Below are 17,520 nucleotides of genomic sequence, written 5' to 3'. Positions count from 1 at the left end.
GGGGGGGCGGGGGTGCTCGGCCCCCGGGGGGCTGGCGGAGGGAGGAGGGCCGGGGAGAGCCCCCCCACCCCCCGGGCCGGGGTTATTTCCCCGGGGCCTGCAGGCGGGGGGTGGTTGGGTGCGGATGGCCTCGAGGAGGGGGGAGGGCGACGGCGTGCTTCGCCTTTATTATTATTATTTTTTTTATTGCTATTTAAAGCCGCCCCCCCGCCCCCAAAGGGCAGGTCGGCGCGGGGTGACTGCTCTTTTTGGGGTGGGGGGGGTGCGCCGAGTTCCTCCGTGCTCCCCCCCCCCCGCCGCTCCCAGCCGCTCCTTACCCCATTTCCCCTCTTCTCCCCGTTCCCTCCGCAGCCCCCGCACCCCTTCCTTCCCCCTCCTTTCCCCCTTTTTCCCCCTTCTTGCCCCATTTTCCCCCATCCCCTCCCTGCGTGGTGCCGGCAGCCGCGGTGGGCTGGCGCTGGGGGTGCGGGTCCCGGCTCCCCCCCCCTTCCTCTTCCCCTTCTCATTTGAATAATGTCTAATTCGGGGAGGTTTATATTATTGAAATGGCCGCCCGGCTTTCCCCGCCTCTCATGTTTAGTAATTCAGACCTTTAATAACAGCCACTCAGAGCCCAACGCCGTGTTTATATTTTACATTCGCCCCATGTGCTTTTGTGGTTCAATATGATTCTTCTTTCTCGCTCTCTCGCTTTTTAAAAATTTTCTTGGCAACCCACAGGGCCCCGAGATCAAACCCAGGCTGTGCGGGGAGAGGAGGGGGGAGAGCTAGGCCCTGGCTCCTCTGGCAGGCGCCTAGGCCTCACTCTCTGCTGCTTGATTTATTTACTAATAACCAAAATGACCCCCCCCCCCCCCCCCCATCTCCTCTCCACCCCTGCCAGCAAAAACAAAACCCTCCTGGGGCTTGAGCAGCATCAGATCTGCTCATAGATTCTCAAACACTCATGTCTTTTAAATAAGGAGCTTATTTTTAATTTATAGCAACTCAAGACTGTAAAGCTGTTCCTTTCATATCTGCTTTTCAGAGGCTTGGGCATTTTTGGTCCCTTTGTCCTTGATTCTTTTCCTTACAGGAGAGTTGCTTCTAATTTACGTTTCCTGGCACTGAGGGAGCTGTGGAAGACACACTCAAAATCTAAACAGCTTTCCTCCTCCCTCTGAACACAAACAGAATTGAATACATTGGGGATAATCTTATTCACCTTTTTGCTTAGTGTGGATTCAGTTTAACAGTGCTATGTGTCAGATGCTTTTGTCGCTGCTTGTATCTCTGACTGCTCTGGTTGGTTGTTTCTTTTTTTTTTTTTTTTTCCCATTTAGATTTGGCTTTCAAGACAGAAGATGCTACTAGGCAGTACAGGGTCTAGAAAGGAAGATAAGTTTGCTGTGATTGTGCCCTAAGACCACCAAGTGAATATTGAAATTAATCCTCTTAAATTATCTGGAGTAATTCAGTGTTAAACCAGACATTAGGCTACTTAGAAAACAAATGGGCTTCTTTACTAGGAAGAATCAGTAATTCTTATTTATGCAGGTATGGGTTTCAGATCTGAAAAAAAAAAAAAAGGTTTTCATTCGTGACCATTGTTTTCACCCCATGGAGAAAAAGACCCAGCAGCGGGGTTTTTCAAAGTAACTGCACCAGATTAGCATGTAAACATTTCCGAAACGTGCCCAGGAAGAGTTCACGTACAAATGCAGGCAGTGTGTTTTGCAGTCTGGTACTAAATTTAATTTGTATCAAAATACTAAGCTGCAGCTAATGAAAAACATTTTGGTTTCAAAAAATAATAGCTCAGATTATTTATCCTTTTTCCTCACCCTTGGTGAAGACAGGCCTTGAATACTATAGGAAAAAAAATCTGTGGAAGCGGTAATGAGACTGTTCAGGTGACTGACTGTTTCATAGACCAAGAGCACAAGGCTGGCTGGACAAAAAGCAGTAATATGATTTCATGCCTTAAATAGCATATGTTTTTGCACTCGCTTCACAAGATGTGGTCAAGCCGATGATGTCATTGGCCAGAGGACAAGGTGCAGTTAATTTGATTTATTGACCTGGGGTGAGGTGTAGCACTGAAACCTTCTCATAGGGAAACCATTTATCTGAGGACAATTTCCTTTATAGCAGCAATTTAACCACTGCTGAGACTGTAGATATTTTATCCAGGATGATAAAAATGTACATTGCATCTTGCAAACAAAATTTCTTTGTCCCTGACGTTTTAGTAATTTTTATAGAACAGAATACTGGACAGTGGCCTTGTGCAGTCTTACAGCTGAGCTGGGGTTTATGACTCCAAATTCAGTTATTTACATGCCAAAATACGGATGCATTTCCCTCCAACATACATTTGTGTGCCTGTGTCGTAGCTTAAAATTTGACTGGAACATCCCAGTTGATGCAGATAGAAATGCGTCTTCAGCAGTGAAGCCTATAGGCAGCGTGCTAGTGAGAAGTCCCTTTTCTCGAACCCTGGCCTCATCTTTGGTCTTAGCACCTTCCAACAAGCAGTGTCGGGGTACTCCTCCTCAGTCTTGAACAAGGACTCCTATGTTACTTTCCTTCTGATGGGTGTCGGATTTTAAGCTGCTTCTTGGGTCTTCTCTGTCACTGGTAGGAGAATAAAAGAAACACTTTTTTCTTCCATATGGACTACCTGGTTGTGGTGAGGGTGGAGGGTCGCTCTGCTGGTCTAGTGCTTCCTAACTGTTGCAAGGGGAGTATGTTCTGGTACTTTGTCTTTTAAGCTTTGATTTTATCAAGGACAGAAGGAGGAAGGGTCATCCTCCCCATTAAGTAGTTGCACTGGCTGCTTGCCTCTGCTTAGTTATTCAGGTGGTTCTGCCTCTTTGTTTTCCCCTCAAAACTGACCACGACCGACCAGTCTAGCAGCTGGTTGGAAAAAAGGTTAAGCTGTGTCAGTAGCCGTGCTGCCACATGAAGAGCAGAACTGGGAAGATGTGTGGATGTGTGTCAGTGGGTAACTCCATCAGCTGCGGGAGCTAGAGCTTAACTCCTCCCTTCCGAGAGGGAAAAGGAGAGAACCTGAGCTTCCCACCCTGTCATCTTGAGGGAAAATCTCAGTTTTGCTGTCACTAGCAATTTCTCAGAGATTACCCTGCAGTAATAATTCAAGCAAATAAGTGTTACACTGACTTCCTGATGTTGAACGTGGATAGCTTCTGAATGCTTGTCTTAGCAAGTAATGGTGATGATGTCTGGAGTTGCCTCAGTTGACGGGATCAGTGAGGTAACCTTCAGCTCCGTCTGTCCATTAGGCCTATGAAGCACTGGCATATGCTCTTTTAGGAGCCTCTTGGGCTGCGAGGAGCTGTTGTTCCTACTTGTGGTCAATTGCAATAATACCCAGAAAAATGAGATCCTGACCGCTACTGTCACTTAAATAATTATCGTCAAAGTTTAAATGGTAAATCCCACATTTAAAGCAGCCTGTTTTTGCTGTTTTCGTTCTGTTCAAATATGCAAAGATGCATAGAACATCCTGTCCAGGGTGCTGTTGATTGATCTGCCATCCAGCCTCTTTCTTTTAAATAGTGTTTGTCTTTTCCAGAGACACATTTGTTTTCTCTTCCTATTCTCTGGAAAATTTGCAGTACTCATTTGTACTGTGAAATAACATATTCATTTGCCTCAAATTTTGGAGTTCAAGACTTCAAAACAATTGCAGCGTTTTTAACGTGCATATCTAGTCAGCTTATTTTTGTACATTTCTTTTTCCCCAGCAGTACTCTCAATTCCCCTCAAAGTGTTGTTGCCAATAAGATAATCTTGATATCGTTGCTTTATACAGCTGACAATTAGGCAGTTACTTACAGTTATGGCTTTATTATTTTTATCTTGAGAATCACTGGCAGTTCTGGCAAATGACTGTTTCATGACACATTTTCAATCTCTGTGACAAAGTTGTTGTCAAAAGAAGGGGTTGAATAAAATTAAGTATGACTTCAAATGTGATATGCGTGGTTTGGGTGCTTAAGCTAGTATGTGAATGAGAGACCAGCTCATGTTGCTGGATAGACTTACAGTGCTGGCTGGCTGCTGCTGCAGAGATTTGCTTCTCTGTTGACAAATTTTCCCACCCCCTTTTCCTTTTGTGCTGCATTGCAATACAGGCGAGTTAAGCGTGGGTTTTGCTGGACTGAGTGTGGGAGCGTTGATAAAATTAAGGGAAGATACCGGGCTTGGTTAGTGTATATTGAGCATTTGCTCTTTTTTGCTTGAAATCGTTTGACAATTGTTAATTAAGAAAAAAAACATGCACATAAATACATTTTCCTTTCTATAGTTCTTTGCATTAAATTTCTTGAGTTTTATGAATTGACCCTCGCATTGCTTCATGCGTGCTTATTTTTCTCCCCAGAGGTAGAAATAATTACTTACAATTTCAGTGTTATTCCTTTCTCTAGCTTCTTATTCCACAACTACCTAGCAAATACCTGCTGTTGTTAACATAACTGTGTCAGAAATTATGACCTCTCTGGTGCATTGCAAAGTCTTTGCAAAAGGGTTTTTTTTATTAGACTGCTACTGGCTAATTGAATCAGTTTAGGGTTAATAAACAGCACAGCTGAGTGACGAGGTGGTGGTTTGGTATAGAGGATTTAGTGGGTTTCAATCCCGAGTTTGCCACCAGCTTTGCTTGCTTTGCAGTCCTGGGCTAAATCCGTGTAATGGGAATGATAGCGAACGTTTTCACAGGGGTGTTACCAGGGGAATAATTAGCTAATGTTTTATAGCGCTTCCGAAGATAAGAGGACTGTGATTCTTCTGTTTGCGCGTGTGATCGTACGAGCTTGTGCCCAGGTTAAACTTTGCTTAGGATGCTTCAGTGCCGACACGTTTGTGTCCCCTCATCAGCGGTGGAGGCCTCCTGTTGTAAAGGCACAGATTACTGTCAGTTCTAACTACGCCGTGATGTGGATCTGCTGTAGGGTATGCAGTTCGGTGACAATTTAAATCAGCCTGAGTCTGGCCTCCGCACCCTGTGTGTTCCTGCCCCCTTCTCTGTGCTGGTGCAGATGCTTGCCTGATTCCTTTGCTGAGCGAGTTCAGGGAATTAAATTGGCAGAAAACAAGCCTTGCCAAAAATAATGAATAGGTTTTTTGTTGGTTTAGCTCTCTGAACTGGCTTACAATGCGATTAGACAAATAGCAGGGCCAATGAAGGAAGGGGACAAGAAGCACATATGTTGACTCGAGTCTTCTCATAATTTCATTCTATCTGATAGCTTTCCTGTTGGCAGAAACTGGAGTCATGCTCTCAGCAGCACGATCATACCACTTACTTGGCGCCAGTCCTGGCACCTACTGATTTCCAGGATGCTCAAGTTTAACTTGCTAACCTGGTGGAAAACTAGTCCGAGATAGTTTTAGATCTTTGCTTTTGTGAATTGAAATCAGCTCAACAAACACTTAAAGCTTCGTTAAGGCCAGTGCAGGAGGGAGGGTGGGTGAGCCGTGTGGGTGAAAGTGAAGGAAGGAAAAGGAGCGAAGTTTCCTCTTTTCAGCAGCAGCAGCAAGTATTTTGGTTAGCTTAGTTGTGTGGCTTTGCCTTTAGGTTGACATAAACCACTGCAAAACCTCAGCAGATGAGCTCAAGGTGATCTCCAGTGGTGCTGACCCAAGGGAAGCAATGAGGTGTAGGGCCATGGTGCTGGGCAGCACCTCCTATCCTAGGAGCAGGCTGTACAGAGATGTCTGAAGCTGGTCATGAAACTGCACTTAAGCAAAAGAGTAGCGTAGAGACCAACAGATGCTGGCAATTTGGCATTGCTTTTGCTGTCACAGGTATGATTGCGTGAATGGTAGGCATGGCAGAAACCCTCAAATAAAAATGGTGAATGAGACCTCAAAGTGGTTCCCATTGTTCAGTGCTGCTTGCAGTGAGACACCCCTAAACAGACTATCTCAAAAGAACATACTAACAAAAGTACCTGGGAAGTTAGACACACTGTTACTTTTGCTAAATTTCTGACTGATATCCCTGCTTCAGCCATTTAACATGATCAGTCTGAGACATGATCCTTTCTATAAATTGTGACATTGTGACAACGAACCTTTTTTTCATCATCCTTTTTTTTTTTTTTTTCCCCCTCCCCCCCCAGAAATTAGATTTGGCTGTATAGAAATGAAGCAGCATATGGCAGTCTCTGTAAAATGACAGTGTTTGACACTGTATGACATGGCACAAAGTTTTGGGAAATGAAGATACGAACAGCTAAATTACTAGAATAGTAAATACCATAGAAGACTTAAAATATATGCACAAAAACCTGTTGAATGAGGGTGGAGATGTAGCTTGTGTCTTTTTTCCTCTTTTCTTTAAGGCTAAAGGGCTGTTAGAGAGCCACCATCCCTTTTGCAGTGAGCTCCTTTGCTGTTTGTTCTCTTTGTCCTTCTGATGATTCAGTTTTATTTGAAAAATACCATGTGACTTAGTAATTTGTGCCTGACCATACCAGTGTGAAGTTGTAGCTTTATACTGCTTGGATATAGCCCGGGGGAGGAGTATACAGTGAATAAAGGTAGAAATGACTCAGACATTTGATGAATCACTCATTTCTATATTATTAGTTAATACGGTCTACTGAATGAGAAATGTGCTTAAGTTTCTTTCAGGAATCCTGTTGCAAAGATGCCGTTCTATTTATCTGTAATTCTGTTTCTTACCTGCTGATCTTTAGTACAGCAGGTTATCTCTTCTATTTGAATTTTCAAAGATGGGTTTAAACAGGTAATTGAATTTGATTATTTCTAAGGCTGCAGAGATACAGAAATGCCAGGAAATGATGCCCCCCTCCCTCCCAGCCCACACGAGCATTTCCCACCCTGTCCTCCAGTACACATACACCCACGCTTGTAGATGCTTTGGAAAATGTATGGGAAAGCTTGGGCTGCAGACAGTTTCTTCTAGCTCTAATTGTAATAGGAAGGTCATTATTGCTTCTGACTGTTGGAGTTTGCTGTTCCCTTGCATCTGTTGATGGGGCTGCCCGTGTGGGTGCTGTCTAATCCATTTGGGTTAAAATTAGCTGGGTTAGCAGGGACCGTGGTCTAAGCTGCCTGGAGTCACCCAGATAATTCTGATTGAAATCTGTGAGTGAGGGATTGGCTGAGTTGCTTTGTCATCATACCTGAGGGTACAGTTCATGTTACACTTAATCCAATTTAAGGGTGGGTTGCTGCCAAAAAGAAGTGGGAACAGAGGCAGGAAGAGTAGTGGGCTGTCACTGCTTGGACTATTGTTTCTTTCAGTAAAGCTTATGTAAAACTGGCAGAAACAGGGTGGGATCCTGGGGAGAAACTGGTGGTAGGGGGGATAAGGGAGCGATAACTTTCCATTTGTAATGTTTGAGTGAGTGAGGGTGTCTGTTCCAAGGGCTGGAAGTGCGTGGCTTTCCAGTGGTACTTCTTAATTGACATTTTGTTGATCTGAACTACAGAAGGTAAATGACAAGTGTGTCCAATATCTCGAGCAAAATGTGGGGCTTACTAGTTTCCCTTAAACAGGCTTTGTCTTAAGGTTCTCTTTACTTGCTTTTCCACTTCAGTCAGAATATAGTTAGTTTAGGAAAGCTTTTGGCAACAAAGCTGGTTGAATGTTGGACCTCAGGAGTACCTTTCAGAACAGCTGAGAACTCACTTTTGTATATTTGCTTAGTCCAGGTCTAGCAGCTTCTGACTTCAAATCAGTCACACCTGGTGAGTTGCTTTAATCACATTATTGCTAACCTTTATCCGACTATTATTTTACTGCCAACATGGCTGCTCTTTGGTTAGGCTGGATGTGCCACAGTAAGGAAGAAGCCTTTGGCTGCCAGGGTGCACCACTTCCTACCAGATTGAGCCAAGCACTGCCCTTGAAGACTGTGGTGAAGTAGCAGCAGTTTTAGGGCAGACTTCTGTGAGTTATCAAAAGAAGAGACATCCACTGGGAAAGCGTAAACTAGAAACCTTATAATTTTCCAATGTTGTCTTTACTCAGTTTTGAAAAAAACAACTATTTCCTAAGGCTACAGAGTTTTCTTTATGCATCTCAGTTTTAAACTGATTTTAAGCCTCAGCTGCTTACACACTTCTGTCTGTGCACAGTACTACTAAGAAGGGCTAAGCAGACAGTTGCGTGTTGTTCTTCACCTCTGGCTCAGGTGAGCACAGATCTGCAAATTCTTGGCACTTGGGAGCATAACCGAAGGCATTATCCCTGTGCTTGCCCTGCTTTTACAGCTGTACCTGGGTGTCTGCTGTTGGAGGAGGGTCAGGTAGATCTTCAGTCCATGGTGATTTTGGTATTTTCTTCTTTCAAACAAATAGAAGGCTCTTTCCTACTAATTCTCAGTCCATTTTAGGTTTTGTAGGTGGTTCTCTTCCTATCCTGAAGTGCTTATCAGCATCACAAAAGAGTTCTGGGCATGCTCTGCGTGTTGCCAGCTCTGTGGAGCAATCTGGGGTTGCCCCTAGGTCTTCCCTACTAATTGCTTGCATGGGAACCAGAGAACTGGAATCTCTTTTTGCTGTCCCATACTTTGTGAAGATATGGGAAAGATAAGAGGGTGGGTGTTAAAAATTCAGCCTTTGTTACTACTGCAAAGAAAGGATCCACAGCTGAGCAGCTTCTCAGCTCTATGAGACCCACTGAGGGTGTTGAGCATCGTCTAGAGCTATCCTATGGGCGGAGGCTGCAGAAATCTGCAGAATTTTGGAACTTGTTATACTTGGAGATTACTACTTTTCTCATTATAGCAGGAGACAATGTCATTGTAAAGAATATCTCAGTTTTGAGAGGTAGAAATGCTGTGCTGTATTGTGATAGGATTTAATTTGTCTGGGAACCTACTTGCAGCACAGTTGCACCTTATATGGTTCTGTTCTGTGGTGCAGCAGGGACTTGCTCAAAATCTGCTGAGGACTGACTAAAGCCCACTGTCACTAAACTTCCAGAGAACGCGACTGAGCTGTGCCTGTGCTGAAAAACTACTTTGTTAATGCTGTTTCCAACATAGTTAAAATTGAAAGTGGATCCAGGAATGCTTTGTAACAACTGTAGCAAACAACTATTTATTAACAGCTAAGTTTAAAGTATAGCATTGAATTTAAATGCTTATCAACTTTAGTTTTCTATGTTTTTAGATTACAAACTCTGCAGCAGCAGAAAGGATTTGCTGTGTGGAAGTTTGAATAAAGGCATAAAGAGTTAGAGTTGTTTTGCATCTTAAAGCTGCTAGAGCTTTTCAGCTTGGTTTGCTGGGGAGAAAGGAGGAACAGGTAGAGTTTCTTTGCATTGTGGTGTCTCTTAGGATTGCAGGTGGTGTGGGCATCTCTAAAGATCTTAAAAATAAATAAACCAGCTGGTGCTTCTTTTAACGGTATTGATAAATGAATAATATGAGGAAAAAATACCACACACAAAGCTGTGCCAGCAGGTCTGTCTTCTCATTCCCCATACGTAGGGTTAATGTAAGCAAAGGTTAGGCTTGACAAGGGGTAAACCTCGTTCCACAAGCTCATTTAAAAGTTGCATAAAAAGCCCTCCGAAGTCTTGAGACGATCCGTAATTTTCTGTGTGCACTCAGGGAAGACACATTCGTTTCTAGTTGCTCAAGGGATCAGTTAATCTGTCAGTCTCTCAAAAAGCAAAATTAACTGCGGGCAGAGTGGTATCTTTTCATTATTTACCGAGGTAGTGATTTCATATGATGTGGGGCTGAGCTCGAAACACTCTATTTACAAACGATGAAGGGAATGCCACTGCCATTTGTTGTGTATTCACATCACAAATAGGTCTGTAAATTGTATAGCACAGACACTTCAAGAAATTTAGGATTATAGAGAAGCTGAGAAATCTGCGTTTCTGGCGTAACTTGCTTGAGGTTTTATCAACTTAGTTGCTTCTTTCAGTTTACCAAGGTTGCGGCGGTTGTATTAACTGTACTTGGTGTATTAGGATTTATGCCTGTGTACACCAATGATTATCACCAATGGCAGCATCTGTTCCTAAGGCTTTTAAAAACATGCGGAAGACACGTTTATTTCTTTGCTCATTTCTGTGCTGGACAGTTTTTGTGTAATATATAGTCAAGTGTGGGCAGTTGTTTCCTGAGCACGCTTCATGCTGTGGATGGGTAGTTAAACTAGGGATCTTCCTGCCGCGCTCGTTCTGGTAGTGGCCGTCATTCTTGGTTACGTGTGATTGTATTAGCAGAACATGAAGATAAACACGTGGGATACAGCTGTCTGCTAATCATCTGTTTCTGAAACTCCTCGCTTTGTTTGCGTTCCCTGCTGTCTCTAATGCGCTTTTGTTGAGACGAGCTTTATACAGAGCGGGGACTGCAGAGGCAGATTACCTCAGTGCTTCTGTCCTTCGCTTTGGGTGTCATCAGCATGCCTGATAGCAGGAGAGGAAGGGTCCAACAAAGGCATGAAGCCAGGACAGAAACGTGGTGCTGTTGTTTAGTTGGTAACCTGGACAGTCTTGTTTTCTTAAAGCTGACAGAAAATATCAGGGCATACTGAAACGGTGTCGACAGGTTGACTAATTACATACGGTTGTGTGGAAGTGTTCTCGGGTCCAGCAGAAATTTACAGATTGCTCTTTAAGAACCATTGAGGTGGCAAATAAATGTACTTTGTACTTCACTATATAGCGTGGTCTGTTTGTTAAAATTCCTTTTGAAACGATTGCTTTGGTGCTAATCAACTCTCCTCAAGGTTGAACTACAAAACGTGGTATTACTGACCTGAGTATGTGACGTTAAAGCTCCTAGATTTTTATTCAGCCAGTTATTAGGAAGAAGTTAATGTGCTGTTCTAATGCTGAGAGATTTATTTTAACAAATACCACAACTGATGCTGCAATCTCAAATATTTGTGCCTTTAATACTCTAACTGTAAGTCAGAAAGCTAAGCGTGACCTGATAAATGGTTGTATCGACTGCCTAGTTTTTTTGGAAAAGACTTAATTTCTGAAGCTTTTACATTTGTTTGCAAACGGTGGCGGGCTGGGTATGGCAGCCATTCCTCATGGAAAAGGGCTGTTTAGAGGAAAGGGGTGAAGTTTTTATTTGCAAGATGACTGCTCTGCGGCTGCTCGTAGAAGCCTGCGGATTTGATGCACTGCATTTAGCGAGCGCGTGAACAACACCCAACTGGTGTTTGAAGGCTCTGCTGGGGCAGCCCTTAAACAAAGGAGCTGTGGGCTTCCTGCCTTAGATTTTTTTTTTTATTTTTTTTTTCCCCTTGGAGTCTTCCTTTACCCTGTATTTCCTATTGGAACAGAGGTTTGTTGTATACGCCTGCAGACGCGTGCGTAGGGGAGGAAAGCACAAATAGAAAAATTGCTCTGCGCTGGAAAAACCGATGAGCGCTGCGGAAGAAACCCATCAGTTTTTCAATTAGACCCTTTTCATCACGTGTATACTTTACCAGGCCTCTTTATACGTGCCCGAGCGTTTAAAAAGTCTCACACCAGGTGAACGAGACATGAGGTATTGAAAAGGCCATTTACTCACAGCAATGTCTGATTGCCTGCGCCACTGAATCACTGCATGTTGGAGTAAGCGCGTTGCTTTGTGGCAGCCCAGGTGCTCCCGGCTTCTGCAGGGGAGGCAGGTCCGGGCTGGAGACTGGCCAGTTGCCATGGCAACTAGTATGATGTCATGAATTCAGAGCGGTGACTTCACTGCGGTCTGCTTTATCTTCATCCCCAGCTTCATTGCTGGGTGATGCTCCGGCTGGGTTATTAAATGGTAATGGCCACTAACGTCATCCAGGCCGCTCCAATTAAACCTGATCGCCGCTTACCCTCAAGTCTGGGAAACTAACAGCTTGCATTTGTGTTTTTCTCTACTCCTTTGCCTCTATTAGCCTGGAAAGTTTGCTGACATGTTAGGAATGAAGAGGAGAATTAAACCTTTAAAACCTGAAAACACGACGTAGCAGTGGCCTGTTGTCTCTTCTCCCTGAAGACTTTGCTCAATTCTGGCTTGCCTTTCTTTGTCCTGTTCTTTTCTGAAACAGGTGAAGTATTTTCCTAGTCTCGTTTCAAGGATTTGTTGACCTGCAAATTGCACCAGGAAACTTCCAGCCCATCAGCCTTTGGAAATGGTCAGCTGCTTTCTGCTCCGCGAGCACTCCCATTTATCACTGGGCTGCGCACCTCCATTTCCCAGGTAGCAGGGCTGGCTGTTTGCTGCCTGCTCTTGCCCATCCTCCATCGCTTTCTGAGAGCCGAAGGAGTATTTAGCATTTTTCCTGTGTTTGTCAGGCGATATGATTTCCACGTTTAGCCCCAATAAAATGTGAATAAAAACATGGAGCTTAACTAGGTGCATTTATTTTGTTGACATAACTGTGTATCTGTTTAGAGCTGGCTTAATGGCTTAACTCAAAGGTTGCCTGAGACTTCTAGGCCATCTGACTTCTTACATTATCAGTGAATAGCACAAAGCGTGTTAGAGTGGCATGCCAGGTATTTTTTTTACAGCCTCTTTGCATTGGCAAGGAAAAGATTCTTCACCTTTGGCTTAGTTTGACAAAGGTGGTTTCTGTGTATAGATAGGGCCCGAGTTTGTTGTTATTAGAAAGGCTTTCAGCACTTCCAACAGCAGAAAATGTAGGATGTGTGGATTTCTTCTTGTGGTTTACTACTGCAGTTATTTGCATTAAATTGTATTGAGCATATATCCATTTAGGTGAGGTTAGAATTAAATGACCTCTTCACATTTTTCTTCCTCTGAAGAAAGATGGAGACTTGAAACACATCCACTAGCAAATGGGGGGATGTCACGGACAGCCTGTAAGGAAGATGAAAAACATATCAGGAAAATTAAAGTTGCAGTTGTCTATCTGCAGACGAGAAAAAAGATATCCTGTGTAGCCTGTCATTTCTGATGAACATATCATGGAAGTTGAATTCTGGCATGCTGCAACCGGAGTTAAAAATGTGATTGAGATGTTTTTGTAACGAGCTCCTAATACAGAGCAGGCTGCAAAATGCTGTTGCAGGTGCTGTTGTTCCCATTATCTAAGTGCAGAGGTCCTGTGCTTGAAGATTTGCTGGTTTATGTTGGTAACAGTTGTGCTTAGTAGCTTTTTTCTTTAATCACCATAAATGTGCTATTGCTAGGATAGCTTGTGTTAAAAATCTTTAAATGCTTTTTGAAAAACGCAAACATTTTTTATCTTGCTGTAATGCCTGTGCACATGGAGGGTTTTATTAATTTGAGAGTACAGCTATGATTTGATTGCTAAAGCTTTTGGTCTTTAGGCTAGGTTTATATGATTCTCACAGTAGTATTTTGTAATTTAGCTGATAATTTTTTTCTTTCTATTCATTTCTAAACACTAAACCACTGGAAGGAATACAGCTTCTTAATGACACACTGACGTAACTACTAACTATGCATGAAAAATTGCTAACTCAAAACTCAAACTTTTTAGTCACATGGAGATTAGATCATTCAGTTCCCAGCAGTGTATGCATGAACTAGTGTTACATTTAGAAATAGTATTGTGGCAGTTAAAGCTAGACTGAATAAATATATGAATATATATTTATATGTGTGCAGAATTTAAAGCTCTGGACTGCAGGTGTCTTGGCAGTGGAAATTCTTCTCAAGTAGAAGGGGAGCGTAGGAAGTTCTTCTGGAATGCTTGGGAAAAATGATCACCTTACGAAACTGAAGTCTGAAAAAAAATGACAACTTGGAACGGGAAAAAAAAAAAAAAAAAACAACACAAAAATCAGCTTTACTGTGCAAGTCTTTTACTGTTGTTAATGAACAGGCAGGCGTATGGCCTGTCTTCAACATAGAGCCCAGAAAGGAACCTGCTGCTGTTTCTTTCAAGCTTAACTTCTAAGAGAACAGGATGATGAGAGTCATGGTGGGGAGGAAGCAACAACAACCTCCCCCTTACGTGTGTGTGTTTTTGTTGTTGTTGTTTTTTAAACTATTAAATGAAACAACATAAACTGTCAGTGCTTTTTATTCCACTACAAATTATTCTATGAGGGCCAGTTATGCTCTATTTATTTAGAAAATAAATAAGCTAGTTGGAATGACCTCAGTTCAGTGCTGTTACTTCTACGTGGAAATACAGTATAAAAATGAAGCAGTACATTAGTACTTATTCACAGTACAGACTTTTACATGCTGGGCTTACACGGAGTCTAGAATCCATCTTGCCATTTACTGCCAGTGCTGGAATCGCATGGGAGAGTGGTAATGTTGGTGGAAGTATGTTGAAGTAATTAGCTTGCGTTTCATGATACAGTGGCTAAAAGTGGCTTGTGTTTGCCTTTGTTCAGGGGTTGGGGCTAATGGTGGCAGTTTGGTACTTTTGGCTGCAGCTTTGAAGACTTTTTTCCCCCAGGTCAGCAGCTACAAAAGGATTTGGATGAAAAGAGCTAATGTGCTTATTGTGAAGGTCACTTGGCCAGTTGCACAGCCTGGAACCAAGCATGGTTCAGAATCAGGATGTGTGAAAGAGGAGTTAACGGAGGAAAGCAAAGGCTTGGCTGAGGGAGGCCGCTCGCTACTGCAGAAAGGTTAGGAGGCTGCAGGTATCAGGGAGGTGTTTGGGGACAGTGCTCCGTAGAAAGCTGAGCTTCTAAACTTGATCCTGCTCAGGGGTCCCGCCCTACCTATCAACAGGTCCCTCCGTTGTGATTCTGTGTATCAGGAGACATTACCCACCAGTCCTGTGCTGCTTCTGGATGCTATGGACAACATCACAGGTAGAAAGACACCTCTTTAAAGGTGTCCTGTCCTCTAATAATAAAATCTGTCTTTAGAGGACAGGGTTTTATTGGCTTCATAAATTGCTACGTGTCTTGCAAAGACCTATATAGAAAATTCTATATATCGCCTTATGATGCAGTAAGGACTTGAAACTTAATGTTTTGCAAGCAATCAAGAGAGTCTTCCTCAGTGCAGGGAGGCTGGCCTTGCTGAGGTTTTTCAGAGTTCTCATATATATATATATATATATTTTGTAAAACACATGCAGCATTAATTGGGAGCCTTGCAGGAATGTCCACGACAAGCTCATGAACAGAGGCGTGGGATTCTGCCCCGCACCTAGGTCTGCGACTGGGAGTGCTGCAGGGTGCCGGGGTGACACGGTTATCTCGGCCTCAGCAGGCTGCCTGGCTCACTCTTTCTGCAGCTCTCATTCAGATTACCCGGCAGCCCTTGTGCTTCGCTATGATCAAACGATACAGCGCTCGCGGAAAAATGTGCTGCTCAAAGCTCTGTGTGGCTCCTGTAGCCAACTTGATCTATACAATGGGAAATAGGAAAGCCTTTTTTATCTGATTAAACAGCCGACTTTGGCATGAAATCTCCTTTTTAATATCAACTTGCTGGAAGTGCTATGACAATAAAAATACTTTTTTTTCATTGTTGGGAAAGCAAAAAAATAACACTTCCTCGTTTCATGTATTACTGCCGGAGTGTTCTTTGACATTCTTTGGGTTTAATCATCAGATGTGATAGCATGGTTGTACTTTTTGACTTGCTATTAACTACCAGCCTCCATGCTACATTGCGGATGCTTTCCTGGTGACATCAGCTATTGTTTCTTCTTGCTCGCTATGTTGATGTTAAATTAATTGATAATGAAACGATCCATGCTTCAGCAGTAGTCATTAAATTACAGATATTGAATCATCAGTTTAGGAAATGGCTGTGCCCGTTTTAACAGCGAAACTCCCCTGTATTTTTTAGTCTTCCGTGTGCAAGGTGTGTTTGCTGGAGGAAAAAAAGACATTATTCTTCAGTAGTTCGTTAATACAGAGCTCGTCTGTCCTTTTGACATTAAGCCATGATTTTACTGAAACAAACATACCATTAGCAGTTGAAGTGCTGTTCCCATGCATCTTATTTTGTCCCAAAGCACAGTAGAAGGTACTGTATTCAAGGCACAAACCTGAGCAAACAACCTATTGTAATAACACACTCAGAAGGAAAGGGTGATTGGTTTTCTATAGTCCTTTGGGGATTTCCAGACCTTTACGTAAATGGTCTTCGGACAAATAAAGTTTTGAGTCCAGAACTTCCCTTTTAAAATGAATATAAATCTTGGGAAATAGCTTGCTTGCTTACACACATGTACACACATGAATGATATTTTAAAAGCAAAAATATACATGATTAACAGGATAAAGTTTGATAAAAGCTATCTGTACTAACCTGAAAATATCGACACAGTTAACCTGCTTGTGTTTATTTTAAGAGCTTTGTGTTCCTAACTAATTTGAACGTCCTGAGATTCAGCTCCTGAGGCTCCCTCTACAGTCAGTGTAGCTGATGGCTCCAAGCTGTAGCCCTGAAGCAGTGCACCCTGTGTATCCAGGTCCTTGTGCACATCAGGCACATCAGAACGAACCTCCCATGGTTAGTTTGTAATCTGTATTATTGCCAATGAGAACCACTGGTGATGGCCTCGCACAAGGTGACTCTGTTTAATGATGACAGGTGATCCAATTTTTTTTAAAAACACTGAATTTGCTGTAAAATGTAGGCTGCCTCTGTAGTAAATGGAGAGAAGGAAAGGTTAATTTCAGTAACCTAACAATGACTGTTATGATTAAGCTTGTGGGTTTGTATGGCTTTGCTTTTTTCTAGACAAATGCTTTTTTTTTTTTTTTGGGGGGGGGGGGGAAGTATTTTTAGGGGAGAGTGATATTTTTACACCCTTTTTCTTTTTCATGTCTTGTGTCATGTTCTCACCTTGCTCACAGCACGCACACATGCTTGCTTCTGCTGCAGTGCTATGGTGGAGGAAAAAACTGGGAGAGAGGGAGAAGAAGCATGAAGATAGGGGAGTAAGCTATCAAAAAGTGCAAAAACTAAGGAAACAGGAGAAAGAGGAGCAGGAAAAGAACAGCTCTGGAGGAAAAGAATACTCCACATGCACTTCAGTCTGAGCAGTGCAGCATGTGGGTGAACTTCACTTCTATGCCTATGGTGTAGTAGGTATGAAGAGATACTTGCCTGGTTGTAATTGCAAAGTGTTGTTGGAGTAAATGCTTCTTGAGAGAAAAGTCTCCAAGTGAAGAAGAAATCTTAGGATCGGTGGACTTGCTCTTTTTTTCATTCAATTACCTATTAATGCATGCATTTAAAAAGAGCAATTGGACTAAGTGCTGCGTTTAAGTGAAGCAACCTCAAGATATTAGGCAGAGACTGGTACTTTTTTGGCACTGAATTTGTGGTGTTTGCATTGGCTTCCGCTTTTGTTAGCTTCTCAGATAACATTGAATATGTAGAAAAAAGAGGGTGTTTACAATAAACACTTATCTTTCATTTGTAGACATCAAACATTAATTGTGGGATGGGAATAATAAACAGACAAGGCAGACATCTAGTCAGACTGGAGAGAAGTACCATCAAAGGGTTCTCCTTAAAAAGGGTGCCCGCAGCCTGTACTGCAGCGATGACAGCATTTAGGGGGACATTGTGGGGCTCTGAGAGGATCACAGGGTTTCCT

The 17,520-nt window shown here is 42.8% G+C and overlaps 1 protein-coding gene across 7 annotated transcripts in view; it reads left to right on the top strand.

Annotated features, from left to right (window-relative positions):
* The window catches only part of POU2F1 (POU class 2 homeobox 1), a 117,132-nt gene that overhangs the window by 571 nt on the left and 99,041 nt on the right, over nucleotides 1–17,520 (top strand). The gene's annotated exons all lie outside the window — the stretch shown is intronic.

Source organism: Oxyura jamaicensis, chromosome 1, assembly GCF_011077185.1.
Source record: "Oxyura jamaicensis isolate SHBP4307 breed ruddy duck chromosome 1, BPBGC_Ojam_1.0, whole genome shotgun sequence".
NCBI lineage: Eukaryota > Metazoa > Chordata > Aves > Anseriformes > Anatidae > Oxyura > Oxyura jamaicensis.
Note: the sequence above shows the minus strand (reverse complement) of the source record. Positions and strands in the feature narration are given on the sequence as shown.